Source organism: Euwallacea fornicatus, chromosome 5 (assembly GCF_040115645.1).
Source record: "Euwallacea fornicatus isolate EFF26 chromosome 5, ASM4011564v1, whole genome shotgun sequence".
NCBI lineage: Eukaryota > Metazoa > Arthropoda > Insecta > Coleoptera > Curculionidae > Euwallacea > Euwallacea fornicatus.
In genome coordinates this window covers 3,393,261-3,400,649 of record NC_089545.1, presented here as the reverse complement: position 1 = coordinate 3,400,649, position 7,389 = coordinate 3,393,261, and positions in this window count along the sequence as shown.

The window sequence follows — 7,389 nt, the reverse complement described above, 5'->3', positions numbered from 1 at the left end:
AAAATGGTATGCTCCAGATCATCTTTCGACACAGTTACAGGTACCAGCATTCGCTGGAATCTGAATTCTCCAACTTATATACATAAAAGCCGACTACTCCGTTCCGTGCAATGGTCTGAATCACAAAATAAATGATGTCTCCACTTTCGATTATGACATTCCTTAATTTCCTTTATAAACGTTTTGGTCAACCCGTCAAATAAACTCCAAGATTCCTACAATTCCTTGGCTAAAATTAATTGAGTAAACCATACACTCTACACTAAAGGCTCGGACGAAAGGTCGTGTTAACATCCCACTCAATAAGGGGATGTTAAAAGATTCGAAATGCACACTATCTTCAGCTAAAACTAACTGAGAACAACATTTACCCTTTATTAAAAGCTCGGACGAAACTTACTGTTAACAAATCGGTGGCAAAGCTGTTTACAGTCATCTGAACTGACAAAAAATAAAAACACGAAAGAAAATTTTACAGTTAAGGAAAATATATGAAAGTGGAATATGGAAAAATGAATGACACCTATATCGATTGTTCATATTTTGCATTATCCTATTGGGAACAATGTTCACACAACAATAGTTGTTTCTGCAGTAGAATTTGCATACTATTCCGAGTTAAGACTAACTGAAAATACTATTCACCCTATATTCACGGTCCCAACTAATGTTGTAGTTAACATCACACCAAACGGAGCGATATTAAAAGATCCGAAATCCACACTATCCTCAGTTTAAACTAACTGAAAATACTATTTATCCTATATTCACGGTCCCAACTAATGTTGTAGTTAACATCACACCAAACGGAGCGATATTAAAAGATCCGAAATACACACTATCCTCAGTTAAAACTAACTGAAAATACTATTCACCCTATATTCACGGTTCCAACTAATGTTGTAGTTAACATCACACCAAACGGGGCGATATTAAAGGATCCGAATTGTACACTATTCTTAGTTGAAAGTGAAAATATTATTCATCCAATATTCACGGTTCCAAATAATGTTGTAGTTAACATCACACCAAATGGGGTGATATTAAAAGATCCGAAATGCACACTATTCTCAGTTAAAACTAACTGAAAATACTATTCACCCTATATTTACAGTTTCAACTAACGGAGTTAACATCACACCAAACGAGGTGATATTAAAAAATTCTAATTGCACACTATTCTCAGTTAAAACTAATCGAAAAATCATTTGCCCTCCGCTTAGAACTCCAACGAAAGCTCCTGTCAAAATCCCACCCATAAAGGATAAATTAAAGAAAACGAATAGCACATTATCTCATCTAAAATAAACAGAGAATAACAATCACCTTTTACTAAGGAGGTTAACAGTAGTTATGGACGAAAACTACTGTTAACAACACACACAACAAGGGGATGCTAAAGCAACCAGATCTCACAGTATCTCAAAATCCATACAGAAGTTGCAATTTCGTTCCTATAGGCTTTAGAGCCATTTTCAACTTCATCGAACAATATGTATCCGAAGAACGACTGAGGCGTAATAACTTTAGAAATGCACCTTTAGAGGTCTTCATCTTGCACCCCTTTCAAAATCACAGAAATAGCTATTAACGTAACCCCGTATCTCAAAAACCAAAGGGTCGTTGTAACTTCGATGTTATAGACTTAGAGAGACTTTTTCAGTTTTACTGAATGAGTTGTATCTCGGAAATCAACTCAAAACACCAAAGCTAATATCAAAAACTAAATACCAGTTTAAAACTCACATTGATTCTCATTGCGAAACGAATCGATTTCAACTTTCTTCTAAGTCGTTCTCGGCGCCAGACAAAACTTACCTATAAAACAACAAAAACGCCAATCAGAACTTTAACGTTCAATTTAAATCGAAAATATATCTTACCCCGATCATTTACTTTCACGGCTCCATCCTGGGGTAGGCACCATCCAACGGCGTTTCTCCAGTTACGACGCTTTTATTGATTTTCAAAACTTACCTGTAAATAATAGAAGCAACAATCAGAAACTCCTCTATTAAAGCACAAATCCATCTTACCCCGATATTCGATTTTCATGACCCCATCCTGGGGTAGGCACCATCCAACGGCGTTTCTCCAGTTACGATGCTCTTATTGATTTTCAAAACTTACCTGTAAATAATAGAAGCAACAATCAGAAACTCTTCTATTAAAGCACAAATCCATCTTACCCCGATATTCGATTTTCATGACCCCATCCTGGAGTAGGCACCATCCAACGGCGTTTCTCCAGTTACGATGCTCTTATTGATTTTCAAAACTTACCTGTAAATAATAGAAGCAACAATCAGAAACTCCTCTATTAAAGCACAAATCCATCTTACCCCGATATTCGATTTTCATGACCCCATCCTGGAGTAGGCACCATCCAACGGCGTTTCTCCAGTTACGACGCTCTTATTGATTTTCAAAACTTACCTGTAAATAATAGAAGCAACAATCAGAAACTTCTCTATTAAAGCACAAATCCATCTTACCCCGATATTCGATTTTCATGACCCCATCCTGGAGTAGGCACCATCCAACGGCGTTTCTCCAGTTACGACGCTCTTATTGATTTTCAAAACTTACCTGTAAATAATAGAAGCAACAATCAGAAACTTCTCTATTAAAGCACAAATCCATCTTACCCCGATATTCGATTTTCATGACCCCATCCTGGGGTAGGCACCATCCAATGGCGTTTCTCCAGTTACGACGCTCTTATTGATTTTCAAAACTTACCTGTAAATAATAGAAGCAACAATCAGAAACTCCTCTATTAAAGCACAAATCCATCTTACCCCGATATTCGATTTTCATGACCCCATCCTGGGGTAGGCATCATCCAACGACGTCTTCAGTCGGAAAAACTGTCCCCCCCGCAAGACCTTAGACCTTACATCCTATCGCACTTCCTCATTTTAACCCACGGTTGAATGTGACGGTTAAAAATGAGAGAGGACGGGTGGAGATCCCGTTCTACTGAGCCTTTTGGGGGGAACGAACCTCCGACCACCAAGGGCACACACTTTTATTACCGCATAAGGGGAAAAACAGTTTTTGGCGACACCCCCTACGCCGCGTGACACTAAAACGACAGTTACACGATACGTACTTTCGCTCACTAAATGTCAGTTACACGAAATCCGTTTTCGAACGAAAAATGTCCACTACGCGACACCCACGTTCGGTCACTAATTGTCCGCTACACTAGTGACATATTTCACGACTCTTTAGAACAATCGAACACCGAACTGTCCCCCTATTAATAGTTCTGGATTACGAGCATCTGCTTTGTTTCCGCACCACCATACGACTGAATCATCGAAGAAACGATATCGGTACGAAAACATATAAACAACTTTAAAATTTGCTTTTTGCAAAGGTACCAGTCATAGACCGAGGGACAAAGGCGTTCAATACATTCCAAACACTCAAGAAATGTAAAATTTGTTCTAACTGAAGTAGCCTTGCAACCATGCATTACAAAATTAAATAATTGTACAATATGTTCAATATAAAGATATACTAAATGTACAAGAGTTTCTAAAAATTATGCGGACCGTAAATGCATTGTTTTCAAGATACGGAGTGTTAAATGTTTTTTTATTGTGGCTTTTGGAAAATAATTAGAATTTATTTTCATCGAGTTTTTTGAAATTTGATAGCGTTGTTTGTGGTAGTAAGGGGTTGATTTGGCTCTAATTAGATTAAAATTTTTAAGTTCAGTGACGCCAGAGACGGGGACGTCTTAACCAAATTTAGTGACAAAATAATGTATGCCATTGACTTTAACTAAATTTCGATATTTTTTTAAGACGAAACAACTAAAAATAAAAATTATTTTATTGCATGTCCATTTATCACACAAAAAGAGATTCAAATAATTCAAAGATTTATTCCCAAAGAACATTTTGTTCTTCGATTATTTTTAAATAGTTTTAAAAAATCGGTTAAAAGATATTTGAATTATTTTTTAAAAGTGGTTATTAAAAAAAAATTACACCCTGGGTCTTGAAAACAATACATTTTCGGACCTATGTTTATTGGAGCTTTTTTTCATAAAATAACTTGAGAAACCACCCTCTTAAATATTACCGCAATTTTGTTAAACATCCTATATAATACATATATGTCGATCTCCTGCTTTCATCTAGCTAGTTTTGCATTTTGACCCTTAGACTTCTTCACCTTAAACGGCTGTTTAAAGTGAAAGAGCAAGGGTGGGATTCTAGATGTACATAGTCTAGAGGGAGAAACGCATTAATAGTATTATACTTATTTTACATATTTTATGATATAAAACTCGTAAAACGGTAATTAGAACAAAATCTTACAAGCAACCTGTTCTTTCTTGTTCTCAATAGAACTAACCTTGCGATTTGTTATATTTTTCTCAAACTGAAGGTGAAAAGAGTATTTGACAATACTCAAGCATCTCCTTTGTAATAGCTTATACATACGTGAAAATGTTTATTTTAATGATAATCTATCTACTTATTGAGCATATGGAAAGCGATAAATGAAAGTAACCTTCAAAACCATAAACTCTTCTTGCCTCCATTTTCTACGCCCAACGCCCCCTCTTGTGTTCGAGACCATCCAACGCCGTCTGCCTTCATTTATACGTGCCCGCCTTCCCCCCCCCCCTCCACTGTAAAGTCGTTGTCGTGTGGCTATGGCGATAGTGATGGCGTCGCTATGATGATCTTGCCATGATGCACCTATGTTAAACGTAGAGTTATTCTGGGAACATAGCAGAAGATAGTAGGATTGTGAACCTTTTTCCACTTAAGTTTTTGGGAGGGAACGAATCTCGGAGCATCACTTCACACAAAAATGTTTCATTTAAACCTTAGAAAAATGTGTTATTGTATAGGCTGTTGCCATTTTGAATATTTACCTGGATTTAATTTTTTGTAACTTACAAGTGTATGTGAGAATATTAATTTATCTACGGATATAATTGATTTCGTTAAATAAATTAAATATTAACTCCGGATTTCTGGATTGTTTTTAATATGTTATTAACCTGATTGCTTGAATGAATAGTGGCTATAATTTTTTATTCAACTAAAAATGGCGGGTCTTGAGCATCAAGAAGGTACTATTCACAAATAATTGAAAATGTGCGTCTTCACATAATTTAAAATTTTTAGAAATCGTTAAAGATACCAGTTTTTTTGTTGAATATCTTCTTGATGTAGAAAAGATCCCACCGAAATTCATATCATCAGTCAAATAACACTTCAAACCCTACCTTAATTATTCCTCGAAAGCGAACCGGCTTCAACTTTATTTTATATCGTTCGCGCTTACGCGCCAAAACTACATGTAAACAATAAAAAGGTTCAAAATATCACAACTTCCACTTTCACTAAAAAGGAAGGAAAAGGTTCTTGGCGAAATCCATTTTCGTTCATTTAATACTAGCTGCACTACTGACCTATCTCGAATCTTTGAAACAAAAGAACCATTTATCCCGAATATTGTTTTGTTACGTAGGCCAAACACCTTCTACGCCAGCGAGCTGACACTCAACTGTCTCTTCTAAGAGTTGCTATCTCTTTCAAAACATTCAAAGAGCCGTTACAGGTTTTTTTGCACACGTAGAGCTCACCGATCGAATCACGGCAACAATGCACAATTGGTAATGATCATATATATATATGCATTTGATGTTAAATATTTCTGCCTATTTGGAGAAATAGAAAGTTAATACGATAATTGATAATTTTGTTTCCTCCTAATGCTAATCATCTTTATCTTGGAGACACTATTTGCAAAGTAGCAATAATTGAAGTTTGCAGATTACAGCCATTTCTAACACAAAGTAAAAGATAGACTATTTCTAGTATATTTATAAATGCTTTTGACACTAGTCACAGAATTAAATGGAATGCTATTTGCATCTTTACCAAGTAACCATTGATACAGAACAACAAAATTAAAGAAAGTTCAGATATTTTCTTTACTAAATAAATAAAATAGATTGTATGGTTAAATGGACTCAAGAATTGATATATTTCGGGTGTGAAAAAGCTGTATAATCTTAGGGGCGACAATATTGAAGCCCTAGGCACCTCGGAGCACCAATAGCGTGAGAAAAAATTTACCCATTTCTGATATCGATAAATTATTATTTTCAAGAATTAAGAGCGTTTAGTTTAGTCTCTTAAGAGGAGGGAAACGTCTTTTTTAAATAATCTGACATTGACGAAACGCTAGGTAACTATTAATTACTACTATTATCTACTATGGGAGTCGGCCGTTCAACTTTTCTCTGCTGAAAATACATTCGAATTTTCTACCTTATTTTCAGAGGATCAACTCTTTCTGAAAGAGCCCTACAGATAGTATAAAATTGTTATTCAAATTTATATAAATTTTCCTTCACGCAATAATCTTTACCTGATAGCATAAATTTTATAAAAAGGAAGTTGTGGTATATAACATTTTCGCTTAAAACCCGCCTACATTGGATATCTGACACATTCGATATTAATCATAAATGAAATTATTAACTGGTTTCAGTCAAAAATTTACGTAAATTGAAAATTACATTCGTCTGTGCCCTTCGCATGACTAGTCCACAAGACCTCTCCGAAGCAAATTTTACGTATTGTTTCACATTCCCAAATATCCTCGTAGGAGTTTAGAATACGTATAGCGCTATAAATTATTTTAATTCATAATTGGCTGGCATGAAAGTTCGTAGTAAAAACAACAGTTTTATTAATGTTATTTCGAGAGTGAATTACAATTTATTAATTAATTACAACACCGATATTTTGGAGAATAATCGGCCATTTTTTAACAAGGAAATTATTTGTATCAACACACAGAATTACTTGGGTAAACTAAAATATAGAAGCTCAAGTGTTACCTGTATTCTTTGTTGGCATTTCGGTACGAGTTTCTAATTTTAAGGAACTAAACTCGGAGTGTGCCCCATGAAAACTTCAAACGCTGCAATTTTAAACGCCAAATAACAAAAATGTATTTCAAATGTGGAAAACAATACTAAACGGTTACCCACAATTTGAAGTCTACAGGATTTTCCAAATAAACCTAAACCAATGATATACATTTCATGCGTTATTCACGAGGTGGCGCGCGATTAAAATTTTTAAATACCTGTGGGCTGTAGACTTCGAAATATATGTATATAATTAGGTTTAGTTTTAATAAACAGCATTTATTTCAGAAGAGGTGAACGCTTATCGACCGGTAACATTAAGTATTAGTGATGGAATTGCATATAGTTCTGTTAAAACTAAGTGAGATGAATATTCATTCTTTAGAATGAGTTAAACGAAAGTTAGTAGATAACCAAAATGATATTAGGTAAAAAAAACTCTCTTTGATTCTACGTTTCTCTACTAATGG